The 20,372-nt window shown below is 38.5% G+C and overlaps 1 pseudogene; it reads left to right on the top strand.

Moving 5' to 3' along the window:
• Window positions 1–20,372, top strand: part of LOC103086336 (zinc finger protein OZF-like) — a 104,219-nt pseudogene that overhangs the window by 76,718 nt on the left and 7,129 nt on the right.

Raw genomic sequence — 20,372 nt, 5'->3', positions numbered from 1 at the left:
ACACGGGCCTCTCACTGTTGTGGCTTCTCCCGTTGCAGAGGACAGGCTCCAGACGCACAGGCTCAGTGGCCATGGCTCATGGGCCTAGCCGCTCCACAGCATGTGGGATCTTCCCGGACCGAGGCAGGAACCTGTGTGCCCTGCATTGGCAGGCGAACTCTCAACCATTGCGCCACCAGGGAAGCCCCACAATTCAGTATTTTTTAATATGTTCACAGAGATATGGAACTATCACCACTATTTAGTTTTAGTATATTTTCTTCACCTCAAGAAGAAACCCTAATCTACTAACCTACTCTGTTGTCTATAGAGATTTGCCTATTTTGGAGATTTCATATAAGTAGAATCACAAAATCTAAAGCTTTTTCTGAGCGGCTTCCTCTACTTAGCATGATCTTTTTAAGGTTCATCAGTGTTATAATATGTATCCGTAATCAAATTCAATTTCTGGTTAAGTAATATTTGATTTTATAGATATATCACATTTTGTTGTTCCGTTGGTGGGCTTTGGGTTGTTTCCATTTTGACTGTTAATGAATAATGCTGCTAGACCAGTTGAGTTTTTGTGTGCACACAGTTTTCCATTCTACTTTGTATATACTTAGCGTAGAATTACTGGGTGATATGGTAACTCTGTTTAACAATTTTAGGAACTGCCAAAAGAATTTTTCAAAGCAGTGGCACTTCTTTTACCACCCCACCAGCAATGAGTGAGGGTTCCTGTTTTTCCACATGTACCTGAATAATTGTTACCGTCGGTTTTTTTTTTTAGCCCTTCTAAAAAAGTGGAGTGTGAAGTGGGATTTCATTATAGTTATGAGTTGTATCTCTCTAATTTTGAGCATTTTTAATGTGTTAATTGCTTATTGGCTGTTTGTATATATTCCTTGGAGAAATGTCTGTTCACATCCCATTCTCCATTTATAAGTTGGGTTATTTGTATTCATTGTTGACTTTTAAGATTTTTTAATATAATCTGGTTCCAAGTCTCTTTATCAGTTATATGTTTTGTAAATATTTTCTTCCATTCTGTGAGTTGTCTTTTCACTTTCTACATGGAGCTCTTTGAATCGCAAAAGTTTTTTATTTTGATAATATCCAGCTGGCCTATTTTCTCTTTTCCTCTTTTTTGTCAAATCTCAGAAAACTTTGCCTAACTCAAAGTCAAAAACATTTACTCCTATTTTTTTCTGTATATTTTATACATTTTTTCTCTACATTCAGGTCTGTTATTCATTTTGAGTTAATTTTTATAGATGGTATGTGTTACAACTTCATTCTTTTGCATGTGAATAGTGAAGTGTTTTCCAACATCATTTGTTGAAAAGACTATATTTTTCTGATTGAATTGTAGCCCCCTTGTTGAAATTTAGTTGTCTATAGATGTAAGGGTTTATTTCTGTCCTCTCACTTCTATTCCATTGGTCTCTATTTTTATTTTTATAATGTTTATTCTCACACCAGTACTACCTTAATAGTATGGTATGATATTGTGATTTATAATAAGAAAGAAGATTTAGTCTTCATCCCTGTTCCTGGCAGAGTTCTAAATCCCTTGCGATTTCCTAAGTGTAAGAGAGATTGAGGTGTCTTTTGTTATTCATAACAAGCCCCTTTCAACCATGCCCTAGTTCATGTTAATGAGGTAGCATTTGGAAACTCCCTGAGGATGTAGGCTTGTTGCCAGGAATACCAATCAAGTGATTTGAGGGTTGGGACTTTCAGGCCCACCCCCTGACCTCCAGGGCTTGACTTAATTACTAATAACAGTTATTCCTACATAATGAAATCTCCATAAAAATTTCTGGACTCTATGGTTCAGAGAGCTTTGTTGTTGCTGAACACTTGTAGGTGGTGGGAGGTTGATGCTCTTGGACAGAACATGGAAGCTTTGCCCTATGCAGCTTTTTCATCTGGCTGTTTCTGAGTTGTATGCTTTGTAATAAACCTGGCAATCTATTAATAGTAAGCAAACTGTTTTCCTGAGTTCTGTGAGCCATTCTAGCAAATTAAACCTGAGGACCAGGATGTGGGAACCTCCCATTTATAGGTAGCTGGTCAGAAGCACAGGTAGCAACCTGGACTTGTAATTGACATCTAAAGTGTGAGGAGAGGCAATCTTGTGGGACTGAACCCCTAGCCTGTGGGATCTGATGCAAACTCCAAGTAGATATGTCAGAACTGAATTGAATGTAGGACACCTTGCTCGTATTGCAGAGTTGCCAGGTAGTGGGAAAAACCTCTACACATTCAGTGACCAGCAGTGAAGCAGTACTGAGAATACAGAAGTATTTTGTGAGTAGAGACAGTAATATAGATGAGAAACAGGAGTGTTTTCTATAACAGAGTAATTGAAATTGAATAGTGTGAGCCCTCCAAGTTTTTTCTTTATCGTTTGTTTTAGCTATTCTGGGTAACTCGCATTTCCGAAATTTTAGAATTGGTTTGTCAGTTTCTGTAAAAGAGTAGAGCTGAGATTTTGAGAGGGTTCGACTGTAGCTCAACTCCTGGAGTATTGCCATCTTGACAACTTTAATTCTTCTGATCCATGAACATTGAGATTATCTGTCTTTTCATTTATTTAGGCCTTTTAAATTTTATTGCAATGATATTTTGTTGCTTAAAATGGGCAAGGTTTATACTTTTGTTAAAGCTATTCTAAATATTTTATTCTGTTTGATGCTATTGTAAATGGAATTGTTTTCTTTATTTCGTATTTGGATTGCTCATTGCTAGTACATAGAAATACAGCTGAGTTTTGCATATTTATCTTGTATTCTGCAACCTTGATGAACCTGGTTATTAACTTTCAGAAGTTTATTTATTTATTTCTGGATACCTTAGGATTTTCTATACTGATTTGGTTTACCTTGCCCTTCCTTTCTTTGCTGTTTTATGATAAAATTTAAGCTCATGAATTGAGACTTGGTTTTGCTTTATTATTTTTATTTATTTATTTATTTTTAATTAATTATTTTTGGCTGCATTGGGTCTTCGTTGCTGCATGCAGCCTTTCTCTAGTTGCAGTAAGCGGGGCCTACTCTTCGTTATGTTGTGTGGGCTTCTCATTGTGGTGCGTGGGCTTCTCATTGCGGTGGCTTCTCTTGTTGAGGAGCACGGGCTCTAGGCGTGCAGGCTTCGGTAGTTGTGGCGTGTGGGCCCAGTAGTTGTGGATCACAGGCTCTAGAGCGCAGGCTCAGTAGTTGTGGCACATGGGCTTAGTTGCTCTGCAGTGTGTGGTATCTGCCTGGATCAGGACTTGAACCTGTGTCCCCTGCATTGACAGGCGAATTCTTAACCACTGCTCCACCAGGGAAATCCCGGTTTTGCTTTTTTAATGTAAGCATAAGGCTCTCTATTTTCCTTTGAAAACTGCTTTAGCTGCATCACACAAGTTTTGATGTTGTGTTTTTATTTTCATTTAATCCAAGATATTTTTTTAAATGTCCTGTGATTTCTTGTTTGATCCATTGGTTTTGTAGAATTTGTTTACTTTCCAACTATCTGTTTCATAATTTCTTATTGTTATAATTTTTATATCCTGTGTGTGTCCCTCTGGATAATATTTCATGCATGGTTCAATCTTATTGAATGTATTGAAATTTGTCTTAGGGCCTAGCATATGATCCTGGGGAATGTTCCATATGTGACTGAAAAGAGTACTTTTTCTTGATGGGGATTAGTTCCAGTGGGCTGATCGTATTGCTGAAGGCTTCTGTATCCTTTTAATATCTTATCTACTTGTTTTATTAAATATTGAGAAAGGAATGTGAGTATCTAAGTATAATTTGTGTGTTATCTTTTTTAACAAGATTTGCTTCAGGCATTTTGAAGCTCTGTTTTTAAGTGGCAAAGCACTTAGGATTGTTACATCCTCCTGATGAATTTTCCCTTTTAGCATTTTGCATTGTTTATTTTTATTCCTGGTAGTATTTCTTTTCCTGAATTTTTTTTGGTACTGTATAGTCAGTCAGACTATCATTTGCTTATTGTGTGCTTCGTGTGACATATAGTTTTTCTGTCTTTTTATTTCTAACCTGTGTCTTTACATTCACAGTCAGTTTCTAAGAGACAGTATGTTTGTTTTACTTTTTATTAGCTCTGACAATTTTTGTGTTTTAGCAAAATGTTCATATCAGTTATATTTAATGTTATCTTTGTGGTTGAATTTGAAACCTTCTTGCTGTTTACCTTCTAGTTTTTTGTCTTTTTTCCCCCATTTTTCCTGCCTTCTCTGTGATTAACTCGTTCCCCCCCCCCCCCCCCTTTTTTTTTTTTTTTCCTTTGGCTGCACTGTGTGGCATGCAGGATCTCAGTTCCCTGACCAGGGATTGAACCTGGACCCTCAGCAGTGAAAGCACAAGTCCTAAGCACTGGACCACCAAGCAATTCCCTTAACTACTTATTTTTAATGAATCTCCTTTAACCACTTTTGGCTTCTGAGATATACTTGTTTGTATTTTTAGTGGTTTCCAAATATACATCTCTAAAGTGTCAGTCTGCCTTCAAATAATATCTTGTTACTTCAACTGTGTTATTACAGAATATTTTCCTTTTCTGTCTTTCATCCTTTGTGTTCTTGTTGTCATTTATTTTACTTCTACATATCTTGTAATCCACATAGTACATTGTTTTCTTCTTATAAAATGTTATTTGCACTTCAATATATTTTTAAAACGAGAATAATGTGTTTTATTTATATATTGTCCATTTATATTTCTTTTTATTTCTTTTGTGTAGATTCATATTTACACTTGGTATAATTTTTAAAAATCCAGATGACTTAACTTTTCTTTTAGATCTGGTCAGCTGGCAATGGGTTTTATTTATTCATTTGTCTAAAAGACTCATTATATTTTTGGATAAGTACTAGCACTTTGAGTTTGCTCAGGATTCCAGACACTGGTTTGGGGAGACAAGAGGAACCTAACTTGATTGGGGCAGGTGAAAGTTAATACTTAATTTTAGGTCCTTTATTTAGCAGAGAAGGTTAGTAAGAATAATGTACTGAATTTGTAAGATAAGCATGAACAGTTTGAAAATCTCATGTTTGGGCATACTGACTTTTTTTTAAAAGCTGCCATTTAGAATAAATCACAGGGGAACAGAAATGTCTGCCATTCTCATATTAATATTAGACTTTAATATTAGACTTTTGAATCATCTGGGAAAATTTGTTAGAAATGCAGATTTTTATGTCACCCCAGAACATTAGACATTCTAATATTAATATTAGACTCATATTAGACTTTTGAATCATTGGGAAAATTTGTTAGAAATGCAGATTCTCATATGTCACCCCAGAACCACAACTTAAGAACCACTAGAGTAATAGAGTGCTCAGTTGGCCGGGTGCCCTTTGAAATTAATGAGGAATTCCTGGAGGCACTGAATATGGCAGGTCTATTAGGACCATATGGCCCTTTGACTTGGGAGTCCCAGTGACCTTTTCAGAGTACCTTTGAGGTCAAAAGTTGCCATAACGACACTAAGGTATTAGCCTTTTGCACCATTCACAAGCAAACAATGCAGTTTCCAAATAAGTATATGATGGGAATATAACAAAATGAGTGCAAAAGCACATGAGAACCTACATGTCTTATTAAAGAGATCTATGTCAGTTTTTATATCTGATGTAAATATTGGTAATTCTTATAACAAAACCCTTTGGAGTCTTTTAGTGTTTTTCTCCCCTCCGTGGAGTATATTGTCCTGCCTTGAAGTTCAGTTCTGGACTTTTGTTTTAACTTTGTTTTCTCAGCATGTTCATGTTTTTCTCTATCTTCTTTAACTTATGGAGTGTATTAGAATAGCAGCTTTGAGGTCCTTGGAAGCAAATTTAATCTCAGATGACACTTTTTCTTCTGTCGCATTGATTGACTTGTTTCCTGGTCATGAATCATGTTTTCCTTCTTTTCATACTTGGTCATTTTTTTAAAATTTAATTTTAATTTTATACTGGGGTGTAGTTGATTTATGATGTTGTAGTAGTTTCAAGGTACAGCAGAGTGATTTAGTTTTACATATTCATATAAGCATTCTTTTTCAGATTCTTTTTCCATATAGATTATTATAGAATATTGAGTAGAGTTCCCTGTACTATAAAGTATATCCTTGTTTATTTGATACACAGTAGTGTGTATATGTTAATCCCAAACTCCTAACTAGTCCCTCCCCAACCTTCCCCCTTTGGTAACCATAAATTTGTTTTCAAATTTATGAGTCTGTTTCTGTTTTGTAAATAAGTTCACTTACATCATTTTTTTAGAGTCCACATGTAAGGATATCGTGTTATATTTATCTTTCTCTGTCTGACTTCACTTAGTGTGATAGACTCTAGGTCCATCTGCAAATGGCATTATTTTATTCTTTTTGCTGCAAATGTTGCAAATGGCATTATTTTATTCTTTTTTATGGCTGAGTAATATTCCACTGTAGATATGCACCACATCTTTATCCATTCCTCTGTTGATGGACACTTAGGTTACTTCCTTGTCTTGGCTACTGTAAATAGTGCTGCAGTAAACATTGGGATGCATGCATCATTTTAAATTATGGTTTTCTCCGGTTATATGCCCAAGAGTGGGATTGCTGGGTCATTCATATGGTAGTTGTATTTTTAGGTTTTCAAGAAACCTCCATACTGTTCTCCATAGTGCTTATACCAAATTACATTCTCACCGACAATGGAGGAGGGTTCCCTTTTCTCCACACCCTTCCAGCATTTATTGTTCATAGACTTTTTGATGATGGCCAGTCAGACTGGTGTGAGGTGATACATCATTGTAGTTTTGATTTGCATTTCTCTAATAATTAGAGATGTTGAGCCTCTTTTCCTGTGCTTTTTGGCCATCTGTATGTCTTCTTCGGAGAAATGTCTATTTACATCTTTTGCCCATTTATTGATTGTTTTGTTTTGTGGGTTTTTTTGATATTGAGCTGCATGAGCTGTTTGTATAGTTTGGAGATTAATCCTTTGTCAGTTGCTTTCTTTGCAAATATTTTATCTCATTCTGTAGGTTGTCTTTTTGTTTTGTTTATGGTTTCCTGTGCTGTGCAAAAGGTTTTAAGTTTAATTAGGTCCCATTTGTTTATTTCTGTTTTTATTTTTATTACTCTAGGAGGTGGATCTAAATAGATGTTGCTGCAATTTATGCCAAAGAGTGTCTGCCTGTTTTCCTCTAAGAGTTTTATAGTATCTGGCCTTACATTTAGGTCTTTAATCCATTTTGAGTTTATTTTTGTCTGTGGTGTTAGAGAATGTTCTAGTGTCATTCTTTTTACATGTTGCTGTCCAGTTTTCCCAGCACCATTTATTGAAAAGGTTGTCTTTTGTCCATTGTATGTTCCGGCCTCCATTGTTGTAGATTAATTGACCATAGTTGTGTGGGTTTATTTCTGGGCTTTCTATCCTGTTCCATTGATCTATATTTCTGTTTTTGTGCCAGTACCATACTGTTTTGATGACTGTAGCTTTGTAGGATAGTCTGAAGTCAGGGAGCCTGACTCCTCCAGCTCTGTTTTTCTTTCTCAAGATTGCTTTGGCTATTCAGGGTCTTTTTTGTCTCCATACAAATTTTCAATTTTTTCTTCTAGTTCTGTGAAAAATGCCATTGATAATTTGATACAGATTGCATTGGATCTGTAGATTGCATTGGGTAGAATAGTCATTTTGATAATATTGTTTCTTCCAATCCAACAGCATGGTATATATTCCCATCTGTTTGTGTCATCTTCAGTTTCTTTCATCAGCATCTTACAGTTTTCAGAGTACAGGTCTTTTGCTTCCTTTGGTAGGTTTATTCCTAGGTATTTTATTCTTTTTGATGGGATGGTAAATGGGATTGTTTCCTTAACTTCTCTTTCTGATCTTTCATTGTTAATGTATAGGAATGCAAGAGATTTCTGTGCATCAATTTTGTATCCTGCAACCTTACCAAATTCACTGATTAGCTCTAGTAGTTTTCTTTTAGCATCTTTAGGATTTTCTATGTATAATGTTGTGTCATTTGTGAACAGTGACAGTTTTACTTCTTCTTTTCCAATTTGGATTCCTTTTCTTTCCTTTTCTTCTCTGATTGCAATGGCTAGGACTTCCAAAACTATAAAAGTGGCAAGACTGGAGACCTTGTCTTGTTCATGATCTTGAGGAAATGCTTTCAACTTTTCATGGTTGAGAATGATGTTAGCTGTGGGCTTGTCATATATGGCCTTTATTATGTTGAGGTAGGTTTCCTCTGTGCCCACATTTGGAGAGTTTTTATAATAAATGGGTGCTGAATTTTGTCGAAAGCTTTTTCTGCTTCTGTTGAGATGATGATACAGTTTTTATTCTTCTGTTTGTTAATGTGGTGTATCATACTGATTGATTTGTGCATATTGAAGAATTCTTGCATCCCTGGGATAAATCCCACTTGGTCATTGTGTATGATCCTTTTAATGTATTGTTGAATTCATTTTTTTAGTATTTTGTTGAGTATTTTTGCATCTATGTTCATCAGTGATATTGGCCTGTAATTTTCTTTTTTGTGGTGACTTTGTCTCATTTTGGTATCAGGGTGATGGTGGCCTCATAGAACAAGTTTGGGAGTATTCCTTCCTCTGCAATTTTTTGGAAGAGTTCCAGAAAGATAGGTGTTACCTCTTCTCTAAATGTTGATGGAATTCGCCTGTGAAGCCATCTGGTCCTGGACTTTTGTTTCTTGGAAATTTTTTAATCACAGTTTCAATTTCAGTACTTGTGATTGGTCTGTTTATATTTTCTATTTCTTCCTGGTTCAGTCTTGGGAGATTGTAACTTTCTAAGAATTTGTCCATTACTTCTAGGTTGTCCATTTTATTGGCATATAGTTGCTTGTAGTAGTCTCTTATAGATCCTTTGTGTTTCTATGGTGTGAGTTGTAACTTCTCCTTTTTCTTTTCTAATTTTATTGATTTGAGCCCTCTCCCTTTTTTTCTTGATGAGTCTGGCTAAAGGTTTACCAATTTTTTATCTTTTCAAAGAACCAGCTTTTAGTTTCATTGACCTTTTCTATTTTTTTCTCACTCTATTTCATTTATTTCTGCTCTAATCTTTATTATTGCTTTCCTTATGCTACCTTTGGAATTTGTTTGTTCTTCTTTCTCTAGTTGCTTTTGGTGTAAGATTAGGTTGTTAATGTTTGAGATTTTTCTTCTTTCCTGTGGTAAGGTTGTATGCTATGAACCTCCCCCTTAGAACTGCTTTTGCTGCCTCCCACGTTTCAGATCGTCATGTTTTCATTTTCATTTGTGTCTAAGTATTTTTTTATTTCCTCTTTGATTTCTTCAGTGATCCATTGGTTGTTTAGTAATATATTGTTTATTCTCCATGTGTTTGTGTTTTTTACAGTTTTTTTCCTTGTAATGGATTTCTAATCTCATAGCACTGTGGTTGGAGGAGATGCTTGCTATGATGTAAATCTTAAATTTACAGAGGCTTGATTTGTGACCCAAGATGTGATCTATCCTGGAGATTGTTCTGTGTGCACTTGAGAAGAATGTGTATTCTGCTGCTGTCAGATGGAATGTCTTATAAATATCAACTAAGTCATTTAAGACTTGTGTTTCCTTAGTGATTTTCTGTGTGGATGATCTGTCCTTTGAAGGTGGGGCTTAATAATAGTGGCATTGAAATCTCCCACTATTATGTGTTACTGTTGATTTCTCCTTTTATGGCTGTTAGTATTTGCCTTATGTATCAAGTTGCTCCTATGTTGGGGCATATATATTTATAACTTTTATATCTTCTTCTTGGATGAATCCCTTGATCATTATTCAGTGTCCTTATTTGTCTTTTGTAACAGTCTTTTTTTTTTTTTTCGGTACGCGGGCCTCTTACTGCCGTGGCCTCTCCCGTTGCGGAGCACAGGCTCCAGACATGCAGGCTCAGTGGCCATGGCTCATGGGCCTATCCCCTCTGCGGCATGTGGGATCTTCCCGGACCGGGGCATGAACCCGTGTCCCCTGCATCGGCAGGCGGACTCTCAACCACTGCACCACCAGGGAAGCCCGACAGTCTTTATTTTAAAGTCTATTTTGTCTTATAAGAAGATTGGTACTCCAGCTTTCTTTTGATTTCCATTTGCTTGGAATATCTTTTTCCATTCCTTCACTTTCAGTCTGTATGTGTCCCTAGGTCTGAAGTGGGTTTTTTGTAGACAGCATATATATGGGTCTTGTTTTTGTATCCATTCAGCCAGCCTATAAGTCTTTTGGGTGGAGCATATCTATATGTATGTTCTTATTGCCATTTTGTTAATTGTTTTGAATTTGTGTTTGTGGGGCTTTTTTCTTTCCTTCCTCTTTTCTCTTCTCTGGTGATTTGATGACTATCTTTAGAGTTGTGTTTGCCTTGCTGTTTCTCCTTTTGTGTGTGTGTCTCTATTGTAGATTTTCGGTTTATGGTTACCATGAGGTTTTGATATAGAAGTCTGTATATAAACAAGATTGTTTTAAGCTGCTGGTCTTTTAATTTCAAATGCATTTCCAATATCCTACATTTGTACCATCCTCTTCTCACAGTTGCTGGCTTTGATATCATTTCTGTATGGATGATTTCCTACCTTTACTCTGTTTGCCTTTATCAGTGAACTTTTCCATTAATAATTTTCTTGTTTCTTGTTTCTAGTTGTGACTTTTTCTTTACATCTGGAGAAGTTCCTTTAGCATTTGCTTTAAAGGTGGTTTGGTGGTGCTGAATTCTCTCAGGTTTTGCTTGTCTGTAAAACTTTTGATTTCTCCATCGAATCTGAACGAGAGCCTTGCTGGGTAGAGGATTCTTGGTTGTAGATTATTCCCTTTCATCGCTTTCAGTATATCATACCACTCCCTTCTGGCCTGCAGAGTTTCTGCTGAAAAATCAGCTCATAACTTTACGGGAATTTTGTTGTATGTTATTTGTTGCTTATCCTTGTTGCTGTTAATATTTTCTCCTTGTCTTTAATTTTTGTCAATTTGATTAATGTGTGTCTCAGTGTGTTCCTCCTTGGGTTTATCCTAACTGGGCCTCTGCAGTTCCTGGACTTGGGTGACTGTTTACTTTCCCATGTTAGGGAAATCTTCAGTTATTATCTCTTCAAATATTTTCTCAGGCCCTTTCTCTCTCTCTTCTTCTGGAACCCCTATAATGCGAATATTGGTGCATATAATGTTGTCCCAGAGGTCTCTTAGACTGTTCTCATTTCTTTGCATTCTTTTTTCTTTATCTGTTCTGCAGCAGTGATTTCCAACAATCTGTCTTCCAGCTCACTTGTTAGTCTGCCTCATTTTTCCTGCTATTGATTCCTCTCATGTATTTATATTTCAGTTACTGTATTGTTCAACTCCCTTCTCAGAGCTTCTAGTGCATTATTAAACATTTCTTCTATCTTCTTCATCTGTGCCTCATTCTTTTTCCAAGATCTTGGATCAGCTTTATTATCATTACTCTGTATTCTTTTTCAGTTACATTGGCTACCTCTGTTTCACTTAGTTGTTACTCTGTGGTTTTTATCTTGTTCCTTCGTCTGGGCCATACTTCTCTGCCGTCTTATTTTATCTAACTTTCTGTGTTTGTGGTCTCCATTCCTCAGTTTGCAGGACTGTAGTTCCTTTTGCTTCTGGTGTCTGCCCCCTGGTTGGTGAGTTTGGTCCAGAGACTTGTGTAGGCTTCCTGGTTGGAGAGACTGGTGCCTGCCCACTGGTGGGTGGAGCTGGGTCTTGTCCCTCTGGTGCGCAGGACCTTGTTGGGGGTTTGTTTAGAGGCAGCTGTGGGGTTAGGAAGACTTTAGGCAGCCTGTCTGCTGGTAGGTGAGGCTGTGTGCCCACCTTGTTGGTTGTTTGGCCCGAGGCATCCCTGCACTGGAGCCTGTAGGCTGTTGGTTGGGGTCAGCTGTTGGTGCCAAGATGACGATCTCCCGAAGAGCTCATGGTGATGATTATTTATTGAGGCCTCCGCCAGCAGTGTACTTGCCCCCACAGACAGCCACGGCCAACCCCCGCTTCTCCAGGAAACCATCCAAGACCCACAGCTATGTCTGGCGCAGGCTCCTATGGAGTCACTGCTTTGCCCTGGTTCCTGGTGCACATGAAACCTTGTGTGTGTCCTCCAAGAATGGAATCTCTGTTTCCTCCAGTCCTTTGGAGCTCCTGCCCTCAAGCCCCACTAGTGTTCAAAGCCAAATGCTCTGGCAGCGCCTCCTCCTGATGCCAGACCCACAGACTTGGGAGCCTGACGTGGGGCTCAGAATTCTCACTCCTGTGGGAAAACCTCTGCAATATAATTATTTTCCAGCTTGTAGGCCACCTACCCAGTGAGCATGGGATTTGATTATATCACAGAAGCTCCCCTCCTACCATCTCATTTTTGCTTCTTCTTTGTCTTTGGGTGTAGAATATCTTGTTTGGTACGTTCAAGTCTTTTTTGTCAATGGTTGATTACAGTTATGATTTTGGTGTTTTCATGAGAGGAGGTGAGCTCAAGTTCTTCTGCTCCACCATCTTGTCTCCTGCTCCCCGCCCCATACTTATTCATTTTTGATAGTGTGCTACATATTGTGACTTTTGCATTGTTGGCTGCTAGATTTTGTGATATTTGTTTAAGTTCTTTGGGACATTTTTTGGGGGAATAGTAAATTAGTTGAGAATAATTTTAATCCTTTCAGTGCTTGCTTATAATGTAATTTTTTTTTTTTTTTTTTTTTTTTGGCGTTACAGGGGCCTCTCACTGTTGTGGCCTCTCCCGTTGCGGAGCACAGTCTCTGGATGCGCAGGCGCAGCGGCCATGGCTCACAGGCCCAGCTGCTCCGCAGCATGTGGGATCTTCCCGGACCGGGGCACGAACCCATGTCCCCTGCATCGGCAGGCGGACTCTCAACCACTGCACCACCAGGGAAGCCCCTAATGTAATTTAATTCAAGCAAATCATTTAAATTAACTCAGTATTTGCTTGTTATTTCAGGTCTAGAGCATTCTTATTTTTTTAACATCTTTATTGGAGTATAATTGCTTTACAATGCTGTGTTAGTTTCTGCTTCACAACAAAATGAATCAGTTATATGTTCCCATATCTCTTCCCTCTTTGTCTCCCTCCCTCCCACCCTCCCTATCCCACCCCTCCAGACAGCCACAAAGAACCGAGCCGGTTTCCCTGTGCCATGCGGCTGCTTCCCACTGGCTATCTACCTTACGTTTGTTAGTATATATATGTCCATGTCTCTCTCTCGCCCTAACACACCTCACCCTTCCCCCTCCCCATATCCTCAAGTCTGTTCTCCAGTAGGTCTCTGTCTTTATTCCTGTTTTACCCCTAGGTTCTTCATAACATTTTTTTTTCTTAAATTCCATATATATGTGTTAGCATACGGTATTTGTCCTTCTCTTTCTGACTTACTTCACTCTGTATGACAGACTCTAGATCTATCCACCTCATTACAAATAGCGCTCAATTTCGTTTCTTTTTATGGCTGAGTAATATTCCATTATATATATGTGCCACATCTTCTCTATCCATTCATCCGATGATGGGCACTTAGGTTGTTTCCATCTCAGGGCTATTGTAAAGAGAGCTTCAATGAACATTGTGGTACATGACTCTTGGAATTATGGTTTTCTCAGGGTATATGCCCAGTAGTGTGATTGCTGGGTCATATGGTAGTTCTATTTGTAGTGTTTTAAGGAACCTCCATACTGTTCTCCACAATGGCTGTATCAGTTTACATTCCCACCAGCAGTGCAAGAGGGTTCCCTTTTCTCCACACCCTCTCCAGCATTTATTGTTTCTAGATTTTTTGATGATGGCCATTCTGACTGTTGTGAGATGATATCTCATTGTAGTTTTGATTTGCATTTCTCTAATGATTAATGATGTTGAGCATTCTTTCATGTGTTTGTGGGCAGTCTGTATATCTTCTTTGGAGAAATGTCTATTTAGGTCTTCTGCCCATTTTTGGATTGGGTTGTTTATTTTTTTGTTATTGAGCTGCATGAGCTGCCTGTAAATTTTAGAGATTAATCCTTTGTCAGTTGATTCATTTGCAAATATTTTCTCCCATTCTGAGGGTTGTCTTTTGGTCTTGTTTATGGTTTCCTTTGCTGTGCAAAAGCTTTGAAGTTTCATTAGGTCCCATTTGTTTATTTTTGTTTTTATCTCCATTACTTTAGGAGATGGGTCAAGAAGGATCTTGCTGTGATTTATGTCATGGAGTGTTCTGCCTATGTTTTCCTCTAAGAGTTTGATAGTTTCTGGCCTTACATTTAGGTCTTTAATCCATTTTGAGCTTATTTTTGTGTATGGTGTTAGGGAGTGATCTAATCTCATACTTTTACATGTACCTGTCCAATTTTCCCAGCACCACTTATTGAAGAGGCTGTCCTTTCTCCACTGTACATTCTAGCCTCCTTTATCAAAGATAAGGTGAACATATGTGGGTGGGTTTATCTCTGGGCTTTCTATCATGTTCCATTGATCTATCTTTCTGTTTTTGTGCCAGTAACATACTATCTTGATTACTGTAGCTTTATAGTATAGTCTGAAGTCAGGGAGCCTGATTCCTCCAGCTCCGTGTTTTGTTCTCAGGATTGCTTTGGCTATTCGGGGTCTTTTGTGTTTTCATACAAATTGTGAAATTTTTTGTTGTAGTTCTGTGAAAAATGCCAGTGGTACTTTGATAGGGATTGCATTGAATCTGTAGATTGCTTTGGGGAGTACAGTCATTTTTACAATGTTGATTCTTCCAATCCAAGAACATGGTATATCTCTCCATCTATTTGTATCATCTTTAATTTCTTTCATCAGTGTCTTATAATTTTCTGCATACAGGTCTTTTGTCTGCTTATGAAGGTTTATTCCTAGATATTTTATTCTTTTTGTTGCAATGGTAAATGGGAGTGTTTTCTTGATTTCACTTTCAGATTTTTATCATTAGTGTATAGGAATGCCAGAGATTTCTGTGCATTAATTTTGTATCCTGCTACTTTACCAAATTCATTGATTAGCTCTAGTAGTTTTCTGGTAGCATATTTAGGATTCTGTATGTATAGTATCATGGCATCTGCAAACAGTGACAGCTGTACTTCTTCTTTGCTGATTTAGATTCCTTTTATTTCCTTTTCTTCTCTGACTGCTGTGGCTAAAACTTCCAAAACTATGTTGAATAAGACTGGTGAGAGTGGGCAACCTGGTCTTTTTCCTGATCTTAGTGGAAATGCTTTTAGTTTTTCACCATTGAGGATGATGTTGCCTGTGGGTTTGTCATACATGGACTTTATTATGTTGAGGAAAGTTCCCTCTATGCCTACTTTCTGCTGGGTTTTATCATAAATGGGTATTGAATTTTGTCAAAAGCTTTCTCTGCATCTATTGAGATGATCATATGGTTTTTCTCCTTCAATTTGTTAATATGGTGTATCACGTTGATTGATTTGCGTATATTGAAGAACCCTTGCATTCCTGGAATAAACCCCACTTGATCATGGTGTATGATCCGTTTAATGTGCTGTTGGATTCTGTTTGCTAGTATTTTGTTGAGGATTTTTGCATCTATGTTCATCAGTGATATTGGCCTGTAGTTTTCTTTCTTTGTGACATCCTTGTCTGGTTTTGGAATCAGGGTGATGGTGGCCTCGTAGAATGAGTTGGGGAGTGTTCCTCCTCTGCTATATTTTGGAAGAGTTTGAGAAGGATCGGTGTTAGTTCTTCTCTAAATGTTTGATAGAATTCGCCTGTGAGACCATCTGGTCCCGGGCTTTTGTTTGTTGGAAGATTTTTAATCACAGTTTCAATTTCAGTGCTTGTGATTGGTCTGTTCATATTTTCTATTTCTTCCTGGTTCAGTCTCGGCAGGTTGTGCCTTTCTAAGAATTTGTCCATTTCTTCCAGGTTGTCCATTTTATTGGCATAGAGTTGCTTGTAGTAATCCCTCATGATCTTTTGTATTTCTGCAGTGTCAGTTGTTACTTCTCCTTTTTCATTTCTAATTCTATTGATTTGAGTCTTCTCCCTTTTTTTCTTGATGAGTCTGGCTAATGGTTTATCAATTTTGTTTATCTTCTCAAAGAACCAGCTTTTAGTTTTATTGATCTTTGCTATCGTTTCCTTCATTTCTTTTTCATTTATTTCTGATCTGATTTTTATGATTTCCTTCCTTCTGCTAACCTTGGGTTTTTTTTGTTCTGCTTTCTCTAATTGCTTTAGGTGCAAGGTTAGGTTGTTTATTCGAGATGTTTTCTGTTTCTTAAGGTAGGATTGTATTGCTATAAACTTCCCTGTTAGAACTGCTTTTGCTGCATCCCATAGATTTGTGGTCATCGTGTCTCCACTGTCATTTGTTTCTAGGTATTTTTTAATTTCCTCTTTGATTTCTTCAGTGATCACTTCGTTATTAAGTAGTGTATTCTTTAGCCTCCATGTGTTTGTATTTTTTACAGCTCTTTTCCTATAATTGATATCTAGTCTCATGGCGTTGTGGTCGGAAAAGATACTTGATACAATTTCAATTTTCTTAAATTTACCAAGGCTTGATTTGTGACCCAAGATATGATCTATCCTGGAGAATGTTCCATGAGCACTTGAGAAAAATGTGTATTCTGTTGTTTTTGGATGGAGTGTCCTATAAATATCAATTAAGTCCATCCTGTTTAATGTATCATTTAAAGCTTGTGTTTCCTTATTTATTTTCATTTTGGATGATCTGTCCATTGGTGAAAGTGGGGTGTTGAAGTCCCCTACTATGAATGTGTTACTGTCGATTTCCCCTTTTATGGCTGCTAGTTTTTGCCTTATGTATTGAGGTGCTCCTATGTTGGGTGCATAAATATTTACAATTGTTATATCTTCTTCTTGGATCGATATAGTCTTTATTTTAAAGTCTATTTTGTCTGATATGAGAATTGCTACTCCAGCTTTCTTTTGGTTTCCATTTGCATGAAATACCTTTTTCCATCCCCTTACTTTCAATCTGTATGTGTCTCTAGGTCTGAAGTGGGTCTCTTGTAGACAGCAAATATATGGGTCTTGTTTTTGTATCCATTCAGCCAATCTGTGTCTTTTGGTGGGAGCATTTAGTCCATTTACATTTAAGGTAATTATCGATATGTATGTTCCTATTCCCATTTTCTTAATTGTTTTGGGTTCGTTATTGTAGGTCTTTTCCTTCTCTTGTGTTTCTTGCCTAGAGAAATTCCTTTAGCAGTTGTTGTAGAGCTGGTTTTGTGGTGCTGAACTCTCTCAGCTTTTGCTTGTCTGTAAAGGTTTTAATTTCTCTACCAAATCGGAATGAGATCCTTGCTGGGTAGAATAATCTTGGTTGCAGGTTTTTCTCCTTCATCACTTTAAATATGTCCTGCTAGTCCCTTCTGGTTTGCAGTTTCTGCTGAAAGATCAGCTGTTAACCTTATGGGGGGTTCCCCTGTGTGTTATTTGTTGTTTTTCCCTTGCTGCTTTTAATATGTTTTCTTTGCATTTAATTTTTAATAGTTTGATTAATATGTGTCTTGTCGTATTTCTCCTTGGATTTATCCTGTATGGGACTCTCTGTGCTTCATGCACTTGATTAACTATTTCCTTTCCCATATTAGGGAAGTTTTTAACTATAATCTCTTCAAATATTTTCTCAGTCCCTTTCTTTTTCTCTTCTTCTGTAACCTGTATAATTCAAATGTTGGTTCGTTTAATGTCCCAGAGGTCTCTGAGACTGTCCTCAGTTCTTTTCATTCTTTTTTCTTTCTTCTGCTCTGCAGTAGTTATTTCCACTATTTTATCTTCCAGGTCACTTATCCGTTCTTCTGCCTCAGTTATTCTGCTATGGATCCCATCTAATTTTCATTTCATTTATTGTGTTGTTCATCGTTGTTTGTTTCATCTTTAGTTCTTCTAGGTCCTTGTTAAATGTTTCTTGTGTTTTGTCTATTCTGTGTCCAAGAATTTGGATCATCTTTACTATCATTATTCTGAATTCTTTTTCAGGAAGACTGCCTATTTCCCCTTCATTTGGTAGGTCTGATGGGTTTTTATCTTGCTCCTTCATCTGCTGTGTGTTTTTCTGTCTTCTCATTTTGCTTATCTTATGGTGTTTGGGGTCTCCTTTTTGCTGGTTGCAGGTTCGTAGCTCCTGTTGTTTTTGGTGTCTGTCCCCAGTGGCTAAGGTTGGTTCAGTGGGTTGTGTAGGCTTCCTGGTGGAGGGGACTAGTGCCTGTGTTCTGGTGGATGAGGCTGGATCTTGTCTCTCTGGTGGGCAGGTCCACGTCTGGTGGTGTGTTTTGGGGTGTCTGTGGACTTATTATGATTTTAGGCAGCCTCTCTGCTAATGGGTGGTGTCTTGCTAGTTGTTTGGCATAGGATTTCCTGAATGTAGCTTGCTGGTCTTTGAATGAAGCTGGATGCTGGTGTTGAGATGGAGATCTCTGGGAGATTTTCGCCGTTTGATACCATGTGGAGCTGGGAGGTCTCTTGTGGACCCGTGTCCTGAAGTTGGCTCTCCCACCTCAGAGGCACAGCACTGACTCCTGGCTGCAGCACCAAGAGCCTTTCATCCAGGCGGCTCAGAATAAAAGGGAGAAAATTTAGAAAGAAAGAATTAGTAGAAGTAGACAGAAAGAAAGAAAGAAAGAAAGAAAGGAGTGAGGGAGGGAGGAAGGAAGGAAGGAGGGAAGGAAGGAAAAAAGAAGATCAAATAAAGTAAGGTAAAATATAAGAAAGTTATTAAAATAAAAAATAATTATTAAGAGAAAAAACAAAAACAACAAAAAGCAGACAGATAGAGCCCTAGGACAAATGGTGGAAGCAAAGCTATACAGACAAAATCTCACATAGAACCATACACATACACACTCACAAAAAGAGGAAAACAGGAAAAAATCATAAATCTTGCTCTCAAAGTCCCCCTCCTCAATTTGTGATGATTCGTTGTCTAAAGGATGGAAGGAAGGAAGGAAAGAACGAAGATAAAGTAAAATAAAATAAAGTTACTAAAATAAAAAGTAATTATTAAGAAAAAAATTTTTTAAAAAACAGACGGATAGAACCCTCAGACAAATGGTGGAAGCAAAGCTATACAGCCAAAATCTCACACAGAAGCATACACATACACACAAGAAAAGGAAAAGGAGAAAAAATCATAACTCTTGCTCTCAAAGTCCACCTCCTTAATTTGGGATGATTCGTTGTCTATTCATGTATTCCATAGATGCAGGGTAAATCAAATTGATTGTGGAGCTTTAATCCGCTGCTTCTGAGGCTGCTGGGAGAGATTTCCCTTTCTCTTTGTTCGCACAGTTCCCAGGGGCTCAGCTTTGGATTTGGCTCCGCCTCTGTGTGTAGGTCGCCTGAGGGCGTCTGTTCTTCGCTGAGACAGGATGGGGTTAAAGGAGCCGCTGATTCGGGTCTCTGGCTCACTCAGGCCGGTGGGAGGGAGGGGCATGGAGTGTGGGGCGAGCCTGCAGAAGCAGAGGCCGGCATGACGTTGCGCCAGCCTGAGGCGCGCCGTGCGTTCTCCCGTGGAAGTTGTCCCTGGATCCCGGGACCCTGGCTGTGTCGGGCTGCACAGGCTCCCCGGAAGGGAGGTGTGGATCGTGACCTGTGCTCGCACACAGGCTTCTTGGTGGCGGCAGCAGCAGCCTTAGCGTCTCATGGCTGTCTCTGGGGTCTGCACTTTTAGCCGTGGCTCACGCCCGTCCCTGCAGCTCCTTTAAGCAGCGTTCTTAACCCCCTCTCCTCACGCACCAGGAAACAAAGAGGGAAGAAAAAGTCTCTTACCTTTTTGGCAGGTCCAGACTTTTCCCCAGACTCCCTCCCGGCCAGCCGTGGCTCACTAACCCCCTCCAGGCTGTGTTCTCGCCGCTAACCCCCGTCCTCTCCCTGCGCTCCCACCAAAGCCAGAGCCTCAGCTCCCAGCTCCGCCCGCCCCGGCGGGGGAGCAGACAAGCCTCTCGGACTGGTGAGTGCCGGTTGGCACTTATCCTCTGTGCAGGAATCTCTCCACTTTGTCCCCCGCACCCCTGTTGCTGTGCTTTCCTCCGTGGCTCCAAAGCTTTTCCTAGAGCATTCTTTAAGATTAACTTGGTCACACTAGTAAGACAATAATACTCTTGGATACAGAGCATCTAATACTTCACATAGTAGAAGATCTTTCCGCTCTTTCCAAACATCCTGTCTGTGTGTATGCTTGGGAATTTTTCCACCTGTTGTGTTTGGGTTCTTTTTCCTCCATTGTTGGAAGCTTTCTTATATGAATGTACAAGTTTTACCCAAGGTGACCTTTCTGTTAGAGCTTTCTGCCTCTCTCTCAGCATACCTCTTTTCTATGAAATATTTTACTCCAGAAATCCTAATTGTTTTGGCTTTCCTGAACTCGGAACTTTGCTTTCTGTAGTTCAGC

The sequence above is a fragment of the Lipotes vexillifer genome, unplaced genomic scaffold (genome assembly GCF_000442215.2).
Source record: "Lipotes vexillifer unplaced genomic scaffold, Lipotes_vexillifer_v1.1 scaffold913, whole genome shotgun sequence".
Classification (NCBI taxonomy): domain Eukaryota; kingdom Metazoa; phylum Chordata; class Mammalia; order Artiodactyla; family Lipotidae; genus Lipotes; species Lipotes vexillifer.
This window is presented reverse-complemented; position numbering and strand designations above follow the sequence as displayed.